The sequence below is a fragment of the Podarcis liolepis genome (genome assembly GCF_965112155.1).
Source record: "Podarcis liolepis genome assembly, chromosome: 4".
Taxonomy (NCBI): Eukaryota; Metazoa; Chordata; class Lepidosauria; order Squamata; family Lacertidae; genus Podarcis; species Podarcis liolepis.
In genome coordinates this window covers 94,777,644-94,798,448 of record NC_139558.1, presented here as the reverse complement: position 1 = coordinate 94,798,448, position 20,805 = coordinate 94,777,644, and the positions used below count along the sequence as shown (strand labels likewise).

Here is a 20,805-nt window from a genome sequence, read left to right as displayed (position 1 = left end):
CAGCTGTATGAGGGATTATTTTCCGAGGGTCTCTCTAAGCATCTAGCATTTGTTGGCAATTAAAAAGTAAGCAAGGAACAATGAACAATGAACGGTACAGATTGGAGAGGTGTGTAATTGTTCTTTGCGCTCATCAATTATCAGTTGTCTGGAAGAGGGACGATGAACCCAACGTGGCTGGAATACATTTTCAACTCCCATGGTGAACTTTTTAGAGTGGCTCCTTCTCCACCCCCCCTCCTCACCCCACCGGTATGTGACAATGGTGGAAGGAAAAGCTGGAATTTGCAACAAAGCGATAACAACCACAGCACACCAGAGCCTTCCTTCCCAGAGACAGAACGCTAGGCTCTTTATTATTACCCCCAGTTCCCACGTCCCCCTTGCAGCTCGAAACGAAATGGCTTTTGCAAAGGGGAATGACACATCAGCAAGACCCCAGAGACAGTATGAATTGTGCTACTGCTTAAATTATGGTAATAAACCTTCAGGCCCCAATGAAATTATTTATCAGAACTAGCAACGGGCCCTGGAATTTATTATACATTGTCAGCGCTACATACCTACGGTCTCTTGTGCCCTCAGCAAGGAACTGCACAGGCACCCCACCATGAAAACAAACCACTTTACTGCAATAGCCATATTAGAAATCACTACGTTTTACATGATCCAAGTACTCAAAGTGGGCTGGTCCCGTGGGTTACCCGAGAGGCGAGGTCCAAGTCTGGTCCGTGGTCAAAGGTGCAACATGGAGGCAGTCCATAGTAGCTGAAGCTGGGTGCAGGGCAGGGAGTCGGGTGAAGTCAGGAACAGGCTTGCAAGCAAGGAGCTAGGGCGGGTCAGGAACTCTGGCAGAAGAGCAGGACTGGGTACAGGCAGGAACAGGCTAGCAACAACATTGCTCCCGCAACTTGGGACTGGGGTTAGCCGGCTTTCATCTGCCCCGGGGCATAGGGCGGCCCCGATCCTCTGGTGACTCGCCTCTCCTGGCCTGGAGGCAAGCACGCCTCCTGTGGGAACTTAGTTCCCTCTGCCTCTCTGCCCTGAGCCTCTGCAGCTCAGGAGAGGCTGGAGGGTTACCAGACCCAAAGGCAACCTCAGCTTCCTCTGGCGGGGCTGAGAGTGGAGCACCTGCAGGCAATGGGTCCTCCATCACCTCAGGAGCCAGAGCAGACTCAGCTGGTGGCTGCACCTGAGGATCCAGCACATGTGAGGACCCTTCAGGCTCAGGCCCCAGCCCCGGCTCAGCTGGTTATGGAGGCAGGGAATCCTGTGCAGGCTGGGATCCCTCAGTTTCAGCATCTGAGTCTGAATCCCAGGCCATCACACAAAGCATCCGGGGTGAGGCCAAGGCAAGAAGGAAGGGCGGAAAACAATTGCACAGCTTTGTACTGCAGTGCAAAAAGGAAGAGAAGCTTCTCTCGTGTTTGACTTCTCCACAACAGTGGTGGCACATCACGACATAGTCAAATTTTTGTGCCTGCCCCTTCAGGGAATCCAATCCCCCTCCCTCATGGGAGGCTGCCAGCAATGGGAAAACAAGAAGCTCTTACCAAAGTATTTTATTCAGTATTCACAGAGAGGGACGTAAGGTATATGGTGTTGCTCCGAGTAAAGTCTCACCCCCTCCGTCTCTCCTATACTATTCTGTGTCGGCTGATCTGTGCCTTCTGCCTCTGAACTTTCTGTTCTCCTACTCTCAATGCTGGGGGGGGGGTCAGGGATGCTTTCTAAAGACACTGAGTCTGTCAGCTATCTCTTCCCTGGTGGTGGTACTTCTTCCTCTTGCTCCTGTCCCAATATTTTTGAGCTTCTTCCCTCTGCAGCCTCTGAATGATGACTTTCTGCAAACCACTGTTCTAAATCTATACTGCCTTCCTCTTCTCTGGAAGGTTCAGGAGGGGGAGGGGGAGAGGTCTCCACCACTCCTCCTCAGCATGGTGTAGTGGTTAAGAGCGGTGGACTCGTAATCTGGTGAACCGGGTTTGCTTCCCCGCTCCTCCACATGCAGCTGCTGGGTGACCTTGGGCTAGTCACACTTCTCTGAAGTCTCTCAGCCTCACTCACCTCACAGAGTGTTTGTTGTGGGGGAGGAAGGGAAAGGAGATTGTTGGCTGCTTTGAGACTCCTTAAGGGGAGTGAAAGGCAGGATATCAAGTCCAAACTCCTCTTCCTCCTCCTCCTCCTCCTCCTCCTCTTCTTCTTCTTCTTCTTCTTCTTCTTCTTCTTCTTCTTCTTCTTCTTCTTCTTCGCAGTCCAGTCCCTGACAGCCCCTGGGCAAGGGCCAGTTTCACCAACCCATTGTACAGAAAGCATGCCGTAATCACATCTGACGTTCTCCCCCAAGGTGATGATATTTGTTCTGGACTAATAATAATAATAATAATAATAATAATAATAATAATAATAAATAAATAATTTATTATTTGTACCCCGCCCATCTGGCTGGGTTTCCCCAGCCACTCTGGGCGGCTTCCATAGACATTTTCCAACGTATCCAGGACATTTTCTGTACCAATGCATCCAGCATATTTGCAAACCCCGAGGCAATTTGAAGAAAGGGAATGTCCAAAATGGCTGCGGCAGGGAGCTATATGAACTGGAAGCCTCAGGATCACGAGGCTATGTAAAGGCCCTTCTATTGCCTGGCTACCAGAGCTCTCAGTTTGAAGACTAGAATAGGTCAAAGGTGCTTTACTTTCTGTGCTGTCTGGTAACTGGCCAGAAAGAGGGAAGCACAAGTCCAATATCAAGCCTGCACCGTAGTGCCACCATTGCAAATGGCTGGAAAGTGGCATTGCGGCTACAGTTTAAAAGACATCTGAAGGCAGCCCTGTTTAGGGAAGTTTTTAATGACTGATGTTTTAATGTATTTTTAATCTCTTGTTGGAAGCCGCCCGGAGTGGCTGGGGGAAACCCAGCCAGATCAGCGGGGTATAAATAATAAATTATTATTATTATTATTATTATTATTATTATTATTATTATTATTATTATTATTACCAGCCTGGCAGGGATCAGGCGATGCAAAGAGCCCCAAGCATCCCATGTTGGGATATGTAAACTGCTTTGTGATTTCTGTTGAAATACAAAGCGGTATATAAATTCACTTGCTAAATAAAATGAAATAAATATGGCCCTACAAAACTGCTGTCTCTGCTCAGCCATAGATTGAGCTGGTCATAGACAACCTATCCCAATGCTTGACTGCCGGCAAAACTGTCTGCCTTCCTCCAGATAACCAGCATGAGAAAACTCCAATAACGAACCCTGGCTGCCGAATCTGACGCTACCCATGCAGCCTTTTGACTGGCCAAGTTGGACCACTGTTGTGATAACCTCTCACGTTTTCCTAAGTCACCTATTTGTTTCAAGCAACTGAGTAACACTTTTACTGGCAAGGAAGTCCTTCTTCACACTGTGCTAGGGAAGGGGGGGGGATTAGTTTCAGTTCAAAAACACAGCTGTCCTTCCAAACTTGCATTTCTCCAATTTTTTGCAGTGCAGTTTTCCAACTGCGTGCAAGTATGCCAGGGTAAAATATCCATAAAAATGCATATATTGGTGAAAATAAAATACAAAATTCCATTCTATTCAGAAAAATTGCTTTGCAAAAAAAAAGGTGTATGTTATTGTGGTGGTTGTTATTGTACTTAATTTATGAACGACTTTGGACTGCAGGAGAGCATCTCCTACAAGCAGATCACAATAATAGGCAAAACTGCATAGAAAAAAAATGTGTATATTGGGGTGGGGAGAATTGCACTATCCATGCTCTCCCTGAATGCAGGCATTTTTGTAAATGTTGCTTGGTTGGAGAACTGTCACCATTTTTTTTAAAAAAAGCGCAAATTTTGATCTTTTTGTATTGTTTCAGGAAGCGTGAATTATGTAGCCTTGTCTTTAAGTGCAAACTGAATCCAGTTACCCCCCCCCTTCCTAGTTCCACATTTGTGTTGAGCTCAGCTGTGTCCTTTAAAAAAACAACTTCCTGAGGCTACTTTTTTGGGTATATTTGAGAAGTGTCTATGTTTTGACACAATTAACACCTCCAGGATCCAAGTTAATTTATCTTAAAATGACATCAGCGCTGGGTGAAATGAAGATCAGCATTAGTGCATCAATCAAGGCTGGATACAGAGTCGCATGTACTTTTAAAGATCACTCGTGCCAATTTGAATCATGCTATTATAACAACAGCATATAATATAACCGATGGTGAACACAATGGAACGATGTGTTTGGCGGGCAACAGGAGGCAGAAAGCTGAATTGTGAACCCTTTGGGAAAATGCTGCTGTTGCAGCTCTTAAGTTACAATAGCCCGAGTTCTATATTCTGCTGTTGGCACAAGCTTAACGAGAACCCATCACTCCATGTAATTTTCCTTTTCTTCCTCCAAAATGCAATTATCCAATAGTGATTAGTTGATCCAATTCCAAATTGTATTCAAATGAAAGCAATTTGGCCAGAGGTGCAGAGGCCAAAAGGTGTCACTTTTGGAAACGCCTTGAAAAATCAGACATTCTCACCTTAATTTTCGTTGCAAAAAGAATGGTCCCTCCTCCTTCTACTACCCGCCCCCAATTTCTTTTTCTGCATAGACAATTTGATTCCAGTAGTAGTAGGGACTCTGATGGCTTCACAGATCTGGATTGTTAACTGAAGCAAAAAAATTGTCTACTTCCAGCTTTAGGGATGGAGGGATGACTTAATGCATCACCAAAAAAGGGAGGGGAAAGAAGGAACAGATTTGCACACACATAAAGGATGCGGACGTGGGTGGCGCTGTGGGTTAAACCACAGAGCCTAGGGCTTGTCAATAAGAAGGTCGGCGGTTCAAAACCCCACGACGGGGTGAGCTTCTGTTGCTCTGTCCCAGCTCCGGCCAACCTAGCAGTTCGAAAGCATGTCAAAGTGCAAGTAGATAAATAGGTACCACTCTGGTGGGAAGGTAAACGGCGTTTCCGTGCGCTGCTCTGGTTCACCAGAAGCGGCTTAGTCACGCTGGCCACATGACCCGGAAGCTGTATGCCAGCTCCCTCGGCCAATAAAGCGAGATGAGCGCCGCAACCCCAGAGTCATCCGCGGCTGGACCTAACGGTCAGGGGTCCCTTTACCTTTACCTAAACAATGCATATGCTATTTTATGTATGTATAAGATGAGCCTGCTGTATCAGGCTAAGTAGCCCAGTATCCTGTTCTCACAGAAGCCAACCCAGATGCCTGGGGAAACCTTCAGGCAAGACCTGAGGACCAGAGTGCTGGGTCCAGAAATAAATATCTCACATACATGAAGCTCCCCACTTCACTGATTTAAAATGTGAGTCTTGTCCAATGAAGGAAACATTCCATTCCAATAGCTTTTAGCTAGGTGATGAATCAATGACCATGGAAATCAATGAATCTGAACAGGAGGCTCATTTCACAAGGAAGAAGCAACTTAGTGTGGAACGCCCTCCCATCAGATGTCAAAGAAATAAACAACTATCTGACGCTTAGAAGACATTTGAAGGCAGCCCTGTTTAGGGAAGTTTTTAATGACTGATGTTTTAGTGTACTTTTAATCTTTTGTTGGAAGCCGCCCAGAGTGGCTGGGGAAGCCCAGCCAGATGGGCGGGGTATAAATGATAAATTATTATTATATTATTACTGAAACCAGAGAGGGCCGCAGCCACTGAGCTATATCCATTTGTGCTTCAAAGCAACAAGTCCCACCAACCTAGCAAATCACATCACATTTGGTACCAGAATACCTACATATTCTTGTTCTTTACCTACCCAACCAATCACGGCAGTCTGGCTCTCCAGAAGAGGGCCTCGTGCAAATACCATCTTGTCAGGAGGTCTGTTCTGTACAATGTCAGAGTTAGGCCTTTAGTGTGGTGGCCCCAACCATTGGAAATCCATCCAGTTACACAGCAGACAGGTGCCATCTCTATCATCTTTTCACTGAGGCTTTGTGGTGTGGTTGACTCGTGTTTCCCAGTTGTATCTGAGGACTGTCTTCTGCTAGTGGTGGAAAGATGGTCTTTCTATCCATCCAAACCTTAATGGCAGCAAGACTGGATGCCAGAATGATCTGGAATTATGGGGTAGAATTGGAAAAATACACATGCAGGCACCATGTTCCCTTGTTTTTGTAACCCGGCCAATTTTAAAAAATTATTATTAAAACTCCCAATTTCCTGTCATGTCACATTGTATTTCTTTTTAATTCATTCAGATGAAAAGGACCTGAAAACCTATCAGATTCTTTTGTCTTTCTTACTTCTCATCACTCATTAGTGACATTCTTAGACATGTATTTTTACGGCTTCATTGTTTTTAACTTTAGTCACCTTTTTAAAAATGAATAAATATAATATAATTAATATAATGTAATATAATAAGGATACACAAAACATACGGTACCTCTGATATGTCTTTCTTTCTTTTAACCAATTTATATCCATCTTATATGCCAGTGTGGTGTAGTGGTTAAGAGCAGTGGACTCGGAATCTGGTGAACTGGGTTCGATTCCCCGCTCCTCCACATGCAGCTGCTGGGTGACCTTGGGCTAGTCACACTTCTCTGAAGTCTCTCAGCCCCACTCACCTCACAGAGTGTTTGTTGTGGGGGAGGAAGGGAAAGGAGAATGTTAGCCGCTTTGAGACTCCTTAGGGTAGTGATAAAGCGGGATATCAAATCCAAACTCTTCTCTTCTCTTCTTTAATCTTTTCTTCCATTTTTTTCTTTTAACTGTCCTAGATGCCTTTGGGTAGTCCATAAAAATTGCTTTATTGCTCTCCAGTAAAAGACAATTAATAGGACATACCATGTGAGGCTCTTGACTTCTTCCTTTGAGCCAATGTTTCAGAGTTTTAGCCTCCCTAGACTTGGGCCAAAATTTCTCAGGAAAGATCGGGTTGAGAAATGCTCATTTTTCCCCCTTCAAATCTTTGACAAATGCCAGAACCCTCTCTTTTCTCAGAGAACATTTGGCAAAGTCCCTCCCTTCAGTTCTCTCCCCACCCCCATGCCAGCAAATAGCATGGAAAATGTGGTCGCCACTGTGGATCCACCCCTTCTTTATGTATTTATATCCCATCCTGCCTTGACCTTGAAGCTCGCCGGATGACTTTGGGGGCCAATCGCTGCCTCTCGGCCTAACCTCTCTTTCAGGGCTGTTGTGAAGATTTAAAGAGAATTGGGAGAACTATGTCCGCCACCTTGAGCTCCTTGGAAAAAAAGGCTGGATAGAAACGCAATAATTAAATAATAAAAAATCAGCTCTAATCAGACCCAAGGTGTTTGGTGCTTCTGGTAAAGAGCAAAATAACTCTCTGTGCTCCCAATTTCTCGTACAGAAGCTGAGTGGACTGGAAGCTGAATTGTGCTTGAACATTTCCAATGGGACAATGGCACCCAAGGTCACAAAGCAACATTACTGAGTTCAGGAACACGCGTTTCTGCTTTCTCCAACCTTCCGTTCAGTTTGAAAAGTTTTTGTGGCAAAAGAAAAAAAAGTCACCATGAAAATTTATAAGCGTTGGTTTGGGTTTGTTTGCGTGTGTTTTTTCATAAATACCGTATTTTTCGCTCTATAAGACGCACCAGACCACAAGACGCACCTAGTTTTTGGAGGAGGAAAACAAGAAAAAAAATATTCTGAATCTCAGAAGCCAGAACAGCAAGAGGGATCGCTGTGCAGTGAAAGCAGCAATCCCTCTTGCTGTTCTGGCTTCTGGGAGAGCTGCACAGCCTGCATTCGCTCCATAAGACGCACACACATTTCCCCTTACTTTTTAGGAGGGAAAAAGTGGGTCTTATAGAGCAAAAAATACGGTACACATTTTGGTCACAATTTGGTCACAACAATATATGCATTTTTCTGTGAACACCTTCCCCTTGTATATGTGAGATGATGTTTTGCACACACAGTCTGACTGGAGAACTGTATTGCAAAGTCTGGAAGCTTGCAAATTTCAAAGGACATCTGCTTTTGGGTCGATGCATCACTTTGGGAAGTCTGAATCAGGTAGGCTTGCTTTAAAAAGTGAACTGAACTTCTCCCTCATTGCTCCTCAGTACAAGCTTTCATCCCAGACTATGATCCAAACTGATATTGGACATTGTGAAAGGCCCTCATTAATAACTCTTGCTATGAAACAGCTGATGGGAAAATCACCTTGAGCTGTGTTGTTGCTGTTTTAAAAAAAGAAGAAATAAAGAACCCCCAAATGGATTTTTCATTGGGTCATCATTTGCACACATGAAATTGTCATGAAAAGTGAAAGATTTATTCTGAGATCTTGCAGCGTAAATGTAGGTGGAGGGAGAACACCCAGGAATAATCTACATTTTAATGAGGGAACAGCACTGAAAATGATTAGTAACACTGCCACCTTGTGCTTGAAATATTGAATTTTTTTGTGAGATATACATCAGGGTAAAAATAAAATACAGGCCAATTGGCAGTTATTGATATAAGTGTAGACGCAGTATATGAAATATTTTTATTTAATAAAATCTTCTGCTAAGGGGATAGGGTGTCCTTAATATTTATTCATTTATGTAGTTTCTTTCTATGCTGCCCTTTGCATAAGCTACAAGACAAAATCAAATAAGGCAGAAATAATAGATCAAATCCCTAAAATAATGTAACAACGCAACTTATAACAAATCACTAAACAGAAATCAATAGCAGCAGAAGCAGCAGTAAATGTATTTTGTGTACAGTGGTACCTTGGGTTAAGTACTTAATTCGTTCCGGAGGTCCGTTCTTAACCTGAAACTGTTCTTAACCTGAGGCACTACTTTAGCTAATGGGGCCTCCCGCTGCCACCATGCGATTTCTGTTCCCATCCTGAAGCAACGTTCTTAACCCGAGGTACTATTTCTGGGTTAGCGTAATCTGTAACCTGAAGCGTATGTAACCTGAAGCGTATGTAACCCAAGGAACCACTGTAATTTGGTCTACGCTCCCTCGAAAACCTGTTGGAAAAGATAACCAACCACTTAGAAGTCCACTCCACTTCACTGTGGGGAAGAGTTGTGGTGGACCGCGTGGCCACCCACTTTCCTCCAGGGGCGGGGGACAAAGTCCCGAGTTGCCCAGGGTTCCCGGTCACGTCATCGACCAGCCAGCCAATCCGCTGGCTATTGGGGGCATGGCTGGGACCATTTAAGCTGAGGCGCGAGCCAGAGGGCTTCCTCTTGGCTCACTTCTCCAAACTCCCTCCCTCCCTATTTTACAGGTTTTCTTCATTGGCCTTGCTATGGACCTTGGTTGGTCGCCGTTGAGGGTCCTGGTAGGAATTTTTCAACCTGGCAAAATTGGCATGGGGCCATGTGGTTTTTGCCTACCTCGTAGCAATCGTCACAACTTTGTAACGTTTTGTGGTTAGGCATTGTTTGACCTTATGATGGGGAGGGGAGGTGCGGCCATCACCTGCCCCTCCAAGCTTAAGGGTATTTTGTTAAAGAAATCCAGGGGTGTGGATCTTGTCCGAAACCCGGGTCGGGGGCTAGGGCCATGACACGACCCTGTTGGGAACCTCTGAGGGAGCTCGAGTTGGTTTGCATCAACGGGACTCCCCCTTCTGGTGGTTTACCCTTAGTGGACTCCCTGCGCAATGGGCAGGATTCAGATATAGTTGGGTCCATTCAATGCCTAAGCCAATACCGCTCACAGTCTGTAATCAATAAAGTTGTGGCTGCATGTTCCTGCACTGCAAGGAGTTGGACTCGATGATCCTCAGGGTCCCTTCCGACTCTATGATTCTCTGATTCTTCTTCTTCTGTGATCTTCACCATCATCACCAGAACTATCCCTGGTCCTGAATGGGGTAACTGTGCCCCTGAAGGACCAGGTGCGCAGCCTGGGAGTCATTTTGGACTCACAGCTGTCCATGGAGGCGCAGGTCAATTCTGTGTCCAGGGCAGCTGTCTACCAGCTCCTCCTGGTACGCAGGCTAAGACCCTCCCTGCCCGCAGAGTGTCTCACCAGAGTGGTGCATGCTCTAGTTATCTCCCGCTTGGACTACTGCAACACGCTCTACGTGGGGCTACCTTTGAAGGTGACCCAGAAACTGCAATTAATCCAGAATGCGGTAGCTAGACTGGTGACTGGGAGCGGCCGCCGAGACCACATAACACCGGTTCTGAGAGATCTGCATTGGCTCCCAGTATGTTTCCGAGCACGATTCAAAGTGTTGGTGCTGACCTTTAAAGCCCTAAACGGCCTCGGTCCTGTATACCTGAAGGAGCATCTCCACCCCCATCGTTCAGCCCGGACACTGAGATCCAGCGCCGAGGGCCTTCTGGCGGTTCCCTCATTGCAAGAAGTGAGGCTACAGGGAACCAGACAGAGGGCCTTCTCGGTAGTGGCGCCTGCCCTGTGGAACACCCTCTCATCAGATGTAAAAGAGATAAACAACTACCTGACATTCAGAAGGCATCTTAAGGCAGCCCTGTTCAGGGACGTTTTTAATATGTAACACTGTACTGTTTTAACACTTGATTGGCTGGGGAAACTCAGCCAGATGGGCGGGGTATAAATAATAAATTATTATTATTATTATTATTATTATTATTCTTATTCTTCTTATTATTATTATTATTTGAACCCACAAGTTCTAAATCCTTATATACTTTACTTACAGGCACACACCTGGCCCAGGAGGGTCTGCAGGGATTCATGCAGCGGTGGGTGGGGGTGGAGGAGCTGTCTGTGCAAACCAGCCTTTATACTTAGGGTGCAATACAATATTAAGGGTATTTTAAAGATAGTCATGTCTGATGTTTGCTTCAAACTCATCTCTATCCTTGAGCTTTCCCCGCTTCATGCACTTAACAGCCTTTGAAATTTATCAAGCCAGCTTTTCCATATAAACACCTGGGAACATGTTTTCCTGGAGATATTTGTTCATATTTTCTAAGCTGTTTGCAGACCAACTGCAGAAAGGAAACCAGTCATCTCTCCCCCCACCCCCACAGCTAAATTATGGGCTGGCTTTGGAGAGCACTGATATATATATATATATATATATATATATATATATATATATATTCTAAGAGAGATTCAATTTTATGTGTTATGATTTACTAGGAGTGCCTGCCAGAATGGTGTTTGCATTTGTGAAAACGGTGCCCTGCTACTCCTTTGATAGGAAAGATAAATAGGATTTTTCATTGTGCCATACACTAGAAGTAAATGCAAGCACGCCGTAAGCCAGAAGATTCCATTTAATGGTCTTACTGGTTGGAATTTGTTAAGTAACATTTATGAAATATTAAGGAAGGGGAATTTATCCACTGACCTGGAAGGCAAACTTGAACGAATAAGCCTGAATGTTGCACAAGATAGGACTGATAAAGATTTGACCCAGAAAAGAAGATTTTTATCTGCTTGAATAATACACCGTACATAAAATGGGAGCAGTGACTCATTGGCTTGGCAACTGGCACCCGATATATCCTGTTCGGTGCCTGTGTCACTCTCCGTCTGTGGGCCGGATTGAGAAGGTGATTGGGGGGCCTTAGTTTGCCTACCCATGGCCAGGGCTAAATGGTGCATATGAAAAACAAGCCATAATTCAAAATTAGGCCATTCCTACTCAACTCCAACTCAGTTAGAGAATCCCATGGCTTTCACCAGGGTTTTGCTATCCTACTACAGTAACTGTTCATCTGGACATTTGGAAGGAGGAGGAGGAGGAGGAGGAGGAGAAGGAGAGCACAGTGATTTGTGTCCTTATGTGTGCATTACATACATGATACATGCATCCACTCACCCCTCATTCTGAAATTTAACTTTTGGAGAACTAGGAAGAATGGAACCTGGAAAACATTAGCACTTATGCATGCAGACTATTAGATAATACCATGGTAACATATGACACAGAACCATATCATTGGTCCAACAGTAAAAAGGTAAAGGTAAATGACCCCTGACAGTTAAGTCCAGTCGCGAACAACTCTGGGGTTGCGGTGCTCATCTCGCTTTATTGGCCGAGGGAGCCAACGTTTGCCCGCAGACAGTTTTTCTGGGCCATGTGGCCAACATAGCTAAGCCGCTTCTGGCGAAACCAGAGCAGTGCATGGAAACACCATTTACCTCCCCACCAGAGCGGTACCTATTTATCTACTTGCACTTTTTGGCATTCTTTCAAACTGCTAGGTTGGCAGGAGCTGGGACCGAACAACGGGAGCTGTTGTGGGGATTCGAACCACTGACCTTCCGATCTGCAAACGCAAGGCTCAGTGGTTTACACCACAGCGCCACCCGTATCCCTGGTCCAACAGTAGTCTTCTTTAATTGGCCAGTGACTCCTAGATATCTTAGGCTGATTCTAATTCCAAATCTGCCACCTAAGGGTCAAACTAGCCAATATGTTTTCAGTATAAATGCACTCAATGTGTCTGCCAACCACCACCACCATTCATGGGCAAACATGGTCAGATGACAGTTTGAGGGCAGCAGTTAAGCTTTCCCAGCCCTTCTTAGGATGCTATTCACCCAGAATCAGTGTTGACATTGACACCCCCACCAGATTTGCTTCAGGCTCGGAGAACAGCTTTGAGGTGGGTTAGGGTGGTATCAGAACCCTTATATTTTAGAGAAATGCTTTTGTTTGGCCATGTCCACAGAATGGAAGATGGCAGGATCCCCAATGATGTGCTCTATGGAGAACTTGCTTCAGGCATCGGGCCTGTTGGCAGACCAACTCCACATTGCAAAGATGTCTGCAACAAGAAGGCTGGCAACTTCAACTCCACCCTGGGGGAATCCCTTGCAGATGACCACAGGGCCTGGAGACAGGCCGGCAGGTCATGCATCCATAGCAGTGGCCAGAGGAGGAATGGCCGCTGGGAGGAGCACAGAGAGAAGAAATTGTGCATCTGCATCAGTCCAGCTGGTAGCTTTCATCTGCCCCAGCTGCAATAAAACATGTATCTCCCCGTTTAAGTCTCTGCAGCCACAAGAGGTGCTGTATCCTTCCAACACTTTGACTTCACCTCCAAAGGCATACTCCTCCATTGTCTCCCGAGACAGACGGATGGCAACTCAACTAGATTAATCCCTCTCTCACTCACCATGATCTGATAGATATTAAGTGCATTCCCACTAAAATGTTCAACCAGAGATTGACTCTGGAATTTTCTGCACACAAAGGATGTGCTCTGTTACTATGAGTCCTTGGAATGGAGGAAGATTGTACTAAGCCAGCAATTTGGTCCAATGAACTCTGTACTGTCTACGCCAACCTTCTTTAAACGTCCCCAGATGTTGTTGGTCTTTAATTCCAGTCATCCCCTGGCCATTGACTAAACTGGCCGAGGATGATGATGATGATGATGATGATGATGATAATAATAATAATAATAATAATTTTATTTATACCCCACCCTCCCCAGCCAAGACTGGGCTAACACCAGGTATAAAAACAATTGATTAAAATACAACTTAAAAACAAGATTAAAATACAACATTAAAATGCAGCCTCATTTCAGTAGAAACTAAAATCAAAAACTTTTGGGGGATGAAAACATTACATCTTCACCAAGGCCAGCTATCCAGACTGGTCCTACGTGGTCCAGAAAAAAGCCAGGGAAGTCCCCAAATAGGAGTTCCAACACAGAAAGAAAAAGGAAAGAGGGGAAGGGGATCAAGTTGATTCCAAGCCAAAGGCCAGACAGAGCAACTCTGTCTTACAGGCCCTGCGGAAAGAAATCAGATCCTGCAGGGCCCTGGTCTCATGAGACAGAGTTCCACCAGGCCGGAGCGAGTGTTGAAAAAGCCCTGGCTCTGGTTGAGGCTAATCTGACTTCCTTAGGGCCTGGGACCTCTAGGGTGTTGCTATTTATGGACCTTAAGGTCCTCTGTGGGGCATACCGGGAGGATGATGGGAGTTGTAGTCTACACTAACTCTAGTCTACACTAACTGGCAGTGGGAGTCCAGGAAGGGCAGGGGTCCTACCTAGCCTTTCCTGCAGATGCCAGGGATGGATCCCCTTTGCATATAAACATATGCTCTACCACTGAGAAACAGCTCTCCCCAAGTTTTCTTGGAAAGACACCTCCTTTCTTTGCCTATTTGCTCACTTCTTTAGATTTCTGCACACCCTCATAGCGCCAGGATTCCCTGGAGAAGGCTAGCTTCAAAGCGCCTTGTCATGGGTGGTGTAATAGGTAGGATCTTTGCAGAACAAGGGCTGATGGAGTTATACTCCAGCTGGGGCTCAGATACCTGGCCAGTGTCTGCCTCGCCCCGAGTCTTTCATCTCTCTGTGTCTTGGTCACCCAGCTGGAAAAGGAAGATAAGAGCACTGTCTTGCCTCATTGTGAGGATTAATACATTAAAGATTATGAGGTGCTCAAATATTACAGTAAAAGAGAAGCGGGTACGTACGGACCACGGATAGATAGATAATTCTCTCTCCCACTGTACAGTAAAGAGAGGCTTAAGCACTTGAGGCGATGAAATGTATTAAAGTTACAGTCTGCTGACTCATGGCTGTGGAGCGTGGGGAGGAATTAAATATTTAATGCAGTATAACAAGAGCAGTGAAGTGTGTAGCATTTTACCCCTTGCTTACAATCCCGGCAATTACTAACTAAAACAGGAAAGACACTGCCAAAAAGAAGAAGAGAGAAGAGAGAAGAAGAAAGGAGGAAGAGGAGGAAGGAGCCCACTGCCAAGCGCTGTTTCGGGATACATGGCTCACATATTCTGATTAACCCCACCCTTTGATGTCATCATTTTGTGACGTGTTTGGACTCTGGGCCAGACTTACCAGGGTAAACCATCGCTTTAGCTTCCTTCTGTAGGTCCCTTTTCAGTTTAGTCATGTTGGCCACATGACCCAGAAAGCTGTCCGCAGACAAATACCGGCTCCCTCAGCCTGAAAGCGGAGATGAGCACTGCACCCCAAAGTTGAATTCGACTTGATGTAACTGCCCAGGGGTTCTTTACCTTTTACCTTTACCTGTTCACCTTATAAAAACTCATTCAGAGAATATCAATCAATCAGTCAATCTTTATAACGGTCCAGAGACCCAACAAATTGTTACAAAGCAATGCACAATTCTACCTCCTGGTTAAACAAGCATTTTGTTCAGACTTAAAGATAGGGATCATTGGTTCTTGCAACCACCGATAAAAACTTCACCACTGCTAATGTTCTAGTGTTTGTCCGGTCTCCCAATAGGAACCTGACATAGTGAGCCTCTGATTTTCCCGGGAAAGGTACCACCAAGGGTAATATCAGTTCAGCCCTGGCTTGCTCGTATTTCGCACAGTGCAGCAAAATATGTTTTATAGAATCGATGTCTTGAGCACAAGAGCAAAGTCTGTCCTGGTAGGGAACTCCTCTCAACCTGCCATCCAACACTGCAGAAGGAAAGACTGTCACTGTGTGTATTATCCCATAATCTTTGCTTTAACGTCATTCGGAGAATATTGCAAATCATGAGAGCACCTGGTCATAGCTTGTTGTTGTTGTTAATGGACACCTGAGCTGGACTGGCATGGGATAACGGCGACAGTTGAGCATCTGTTAGGAAGCACCTGTAATAACTGGCAAGTGAAATGCCTACCAACTGATGTGGCATCTGCCTGAGGAAGGCAAGCAAAGGTCAGTTCATTTTGTATCTCGGTGATTTAGCACTTCTCCAGGAAGACTGACACCGGGAAAGTGAGACAGACCAAAAAAGACTCATTCTGGGAGCATCTTCCAGTGATTACAAAGTAGGCAATGGGCCAGGAAGCCAATGAAGGAATATATCTGAACTCAAAAGTGCATAGTGAATCACAAAGCCAGATGTGAGGCACTGACAGAACTTCAAACTGGGAGGGAGGGAAGCAATCTGGACAGGTTTTTAATTATTATTGGTGGGATTTCCAGAAGGCCAAAGCAGAACTGTGGTGTCCAGCATTAACCTCCTGTGATTGGAAGGCAGTACAGTGGTACCTCAGTTTAAGAACTTAATCCGTTCCTGAAGTCCGTTCTTAAACCAAATCCGTTCTTAAACCGAGACGCGCTTTCCCTAATGAGGCCTCCTGCTGCTGGTGCCCTTCAACTGTTTGGCTTTCGTTTGTAGACCGAGGTAAAGTTTGCAAACCGGAACACTACTTCCGGTTTTGCAGAGTTCGTAAAATGAATCATTCGTAAACAGGACTGTTCATAAACCGAGGTACCACTGTATGAAGCTTTCAGATAGGGCAGTCAACTGTGGACTTCGTCTTCCCCAGGGCCCATCAGGTGTCTAGCTTTTGAACTTTTAAAAAAAGTAATTTTTATTACATTTTCAATTTTTTGTAATCACAATATCCATACATAAATCAATAAGCTCAAACATCGCTCTATCCGAGCATCTACCTCCTCCCACCCCTCTTTCTGACTACATATTTACTTTATTCTTAGCATTTCTATAACCACTTTTTTTACCTTCCCTCTTATTTTTATATTTCCCCTTATCAATTCCTTATATTGTCATTCATCGCGCTGATTCCGGATCTATTTTTTGAACTTTTTATTGTTTTCACTAAACATTACAAACAAGTAGAACCCCATATAATTATTTTACCTATGAGCTTGTACAGAGCAAAGCATAGCACACGAACAAGGCAAGTATTATTATGAGTGTTCTGCTCTCATGTATGTGGAGAGTCATCTTATTGCAGAGATCTTGCATTACCCCATTTTCAGTGAGTCCCCTACAGCTTCTCCACAGAGGAGCCTGAGAGACTGGGGTGTATAGAGTGTGCTCTCCCATATTTATGAAAGAGGAGAACAGAAACCAAAGCTCCTCAAACCTATCCCCTTTTGACATACGCCTGGTGGCTCTCCTTCCCTGTGTAAGGTCATCAGAGACAGCTATAATCCATACGTAGTTAATCCATTAGTAGGTCTGATTAAGCTTTGCACTACTACTGCCAAGGAAAAAACCACACTAGACCCTCCTTGTTTAATCTCTGAGCTTGTGTCAATTGCCAGTAGTGGGGTTGAAGAACTGAAAATAATACTAATATATTTCACATCTGACAACCAATGTGCCCCTTTGGTTTCAGACAGTACATGGGTAGACGAGTCTAAAAAGCCCAGGATGCAAATTTCCTTGGCCCTCTAGCAGCAGTGGTGGCTCCTTTACCAGAATTAATGTGGTTAGCATTAACTCTAGAAGTGTATACTTGATTCTGACCAAAATAAGCCTCTTGATGTACAGTTCGCTCTAGGAACGGAACCGCCAGGGTCATCTAGTCCAACCCCCTGCAATGCTGGAATATTCCCCCCCCCAATGTGGGGCTAGAACCCACAACCCTGAGATTAAGAGCCTTGTGATCTGCCAAGTAAGCTGTCCCAGCTGTAGAAAGCTTATCCCAGATGGGACATGAACCCACAATGCATGCAGGATCAGGGCAAAGGCCTATCCAATTCAGCATCCCGTTGTCATGGCGACCAACCAGAGGCCTGTGGAAAACATGCAAGCAGGGTATGAGCATAAGAGTACACTCAACTCCTGTGGTTTCCAGCAACTTGGTTTTGGAAGTATTATTGCCTTCAACTGTAGAGGCAGAGCATAGATTTCATGGATAGTAGCCATCAGAGCCATCTTTAGCATATGAGCTGTCGGGGTGCAAAGATCCTCCTAGCACCCCTAAATTTAGTTAATTTCACGTGCTCGATGCCATTGAGAATGACAAGCACCATCGTTGAGTCTGACAAGCGCTGCAGTTGTGAATGACAAGCGCCGCCGCTAGCCTGACATGTCTTTGCTAAATGAGCGCATAGAAAGTCCTTTAGTGAAACAGTAGGTATACATTTCGGTAATACAGTGGTACCTCGGGTTACATACACTTCAGGTTACAGACACTTCAGGTTACAGACTCCGCTAACCCAGAAATAGTACCTCAGGTTAAGAACTTTGCTTCAGGATGAGAACAGAAATTGTGCTCCGGCGGCGCAGCAGCAGCAGGAGGCCCCATTAGCTAAAGTGGTGCTCCAGGTTAAGAACAGTTTCAGGTTAAGAACGGACCTCCGGAACGAATTAAGTACTTAACCTGAGGTACCACTGTAGCTACTGTAGGTATATATGTATTTTGTTTTGCTAGCTTGATCAAAATTATTTATTATTTCATAACGGGTAGATAGTTAAGAGCTTAGGTGGCTTCAGTGGCAGGTGCCTGGTGCCCCCCAGAATTCTGCGCCCAGGTGCCCCACTCCCCTTGCACCCCCAGGTAGCCATCAATAGTCTTTTCCTCCATGCTTGTTTTACTGGAGTCAATTAATGCATCTCAGGCTCTAGAAATTGACTCTGGACTTTTGAATACACAGCCAAGTCCGTCACCAGGTGAGAGGATACACAATCAAGTTGCCCACAGCCCTAATCTCGCCCTAAATTTATTATCTCGTGGATACATTGGATAATTGAAACATTGCACCTAGAATATCGCTGCGTTATTGGAAAATGTCAAGCAGGAGTAGCTTTGAAATTCCATCACCGAGGGCTTTCTGCGTATCCTGCAGCTGAAACTGTATAATTAGTAGTTTGTGTGTAATTTAAACAGTGTCGACTACAAAAACGGAAGGGGGGGACCATATTTACATAGCTCCCATAAATTAGAGTCTCAAACTGTAATTTGTTTTTGCTGAAATTCTTCAGAAAGCTTTGCATTTTATATAAGGCATTCAGATGCTAAGCTGTGGATGTGCATTCCATAAACAGACTTTGCTGGAGCATTTATAATTCATATCGATGGGCTGGAAGATTTATTTTGGTATTTATTTAGACGGGGGGGGACAAGGGCTTTGGAGGGAGAAAATGTACACGGAAACAGGCGGTACAGCCACCAATTTAAGGGGACAGCACTGGGGGTGCCTGAAACCCCTGAGAGTGGCTACAAGTCAGTGTAGACAAGCCTGAGCTAGATGGACCAATTGTATAACTCAGTAAGTGAGCCTCCTATGCCTCTGTAGTCCTTTATACATGGATTGCATACATCTGTACTTTGGAGGGTGGGGAAGAAGAAGAAGAAGAAGAGTTTGGATTTGATATCCCGCCTTTCACTCCCCTTCAGGAGTCTCAAAGCGGCTAACATTCTCCTTTCCCTTCCTCCCCCACAACAAACACTTTGTGAGGTGAGTGGGGCTGAGAGACTTCACAGAAGTGTGACTGGCCCAAGGTCACCCAGCAGCTGCATGTGGAGGAGCGGAGACACGAAAAGCTTGGAAAGCACAATCCTTTCCCAATCTTAGTCACCAGCAATGCTGAAATTCTTCCTCCAGGGTCCAGAGGGATCCAGCACAGCAATGCAAATGTTGCTTTCTAAAGAGCCCTTGCATCCAGGCTCTCTTGCACAGTTGTGCAATGCGCTCTACGTGGGGCTACCTTTGAAGGTGACCCAGAAACTACAATTAATCCAGAATGCAGCAGCTAGACTGGTGACTGGGAGTGGCCGCCGGGACCACATAACACCAGTCCTGAGAGATCTGCATTGGCTCCCAGTACGTTTCCGAGCACAATTCAAAGTGTTGGTGCTGACCTTGAAAGCCCTCAATGGCCTCGGTCCTGTATACCTGAAGGAGCGTCTCCACCCCCATCATTCTGCCCAGATGCTGAGGTCCAGTGCCGAGGGCCTTCTGGCGGTTCCCTCACTGCAAGAAGTGAGGTTACAGGGAACCAGGCAGAGGGCCTTCTCGGTAGTGGCACCTGCCCTGTGGAACGCCCTCCCTTCAGATGTGAAGGAAATAAGTAGCTATCTTATCTTTAAAAGACATCTGAAGGCAGCCCTGTTCAGGGAAGTTTTTAATATTTAATGCTGTATTGTTTTTAACACTCGATTGGAAGCCGCCCAGAGTGGCTGGGGAAAGTCAGCCAGATGGGCGGGGAATAAATTATTATTATTATTATTATTATTATTATTATTATTATTATTATTATTATTATTAGGTCCCTACAGCTGCATGAGAGCAATTTTCAGTGCTGGGAGGGTTTGGAAGCATGGATGTTGCTGCTGCTGTATCTACATGGTCCAGGAACGAGAGGACTCATTGGCTGTTCAGTCCTGCCCACCTCTCTCAGTCTTCTTCTTCTTTTCCTTTTTGTAGGGCCAAACACTAAAGCAGATGATGGGGAGAGATCAGTGGCATCAGTGCCCAAATCTTTGATCCATAGCTCAGTGGTACTTCAACTGCATAGTGCCTTAATTCTGCAGACTGGCCATTCTAGGGTAGCTATAGGCTCAGTGACAGAGCACGTGGTTTGCAGACCCTCCAAGGACTCAGCTATACAGCGGCAAATAAAACATCTTAAGTATGCTTTAAGTGCAATATACAATGTGACACAAGATAGCGATGTTGAGCCTTATGGAAAATTCAATGTATTTTTAAAAACACTTTTTAAAAAGGCATTTTTATATATGTGTAGATTCCACCCACGTGTCTGTATTTTCCAGGGACAGTCCCAGATTGACAGACACTGTCCCGGTTTCCGATTTGATTCCGGAATGTCCTGCTCTTCGTTAGGACGTCCCTATTTTCATCGGAGAAATGTTGGAGGGTACCGAGTTCTGCGACCCATGAGCCAAGGAGATAAGTAACTATGCAACCTTTAGAAGACATCTGAAGGCAGCCCTGTATAGGGAAGTTTTTAATAAAAAATAATAATGCTTTATTATGTTTTTATTTATGTTGGAAGCTGCTCAGAGTGGCTGGGGCAACCCAGATGGGTGGGGTATAAATAATACAAGTGTTATTATTATGGGATAGGATGTCCCTATCTTCATCAGAAAAATGTTGAAGGGTATGGGTTTTGCACGC

At 45.1% G+C, this 20,805-nt stretch overlaps 1 protein-coding gene and 1 long non-coding RNA gene across 7 annotated transcripts in view; one reads left to right on the top strand and one right to left on the bottom strand.

Annotated features, from left to right (window-relative positions):
- Nucleotides 1–20,805, bottom strand: part of TENM4 (teneurin transmembrane protein 4) — a 1,515,223-nt gene that overhangs the window by 1,303,528 nt on the left and 190,890 nt on the right. The gene's annotated exons all lie outside the window — the stretch shown is intronic.
- LOC310705483 lies at nucleotides 10,006–19,899 on the top strand. Its single transcript, XR_014525329.1, has 2 exons — nucleotides 10,006–10,438; nucleotides 19,771–19,899. It is a non-coding gene; the product is annotated as an uncharacterized lncRNA (long non-coding RNA).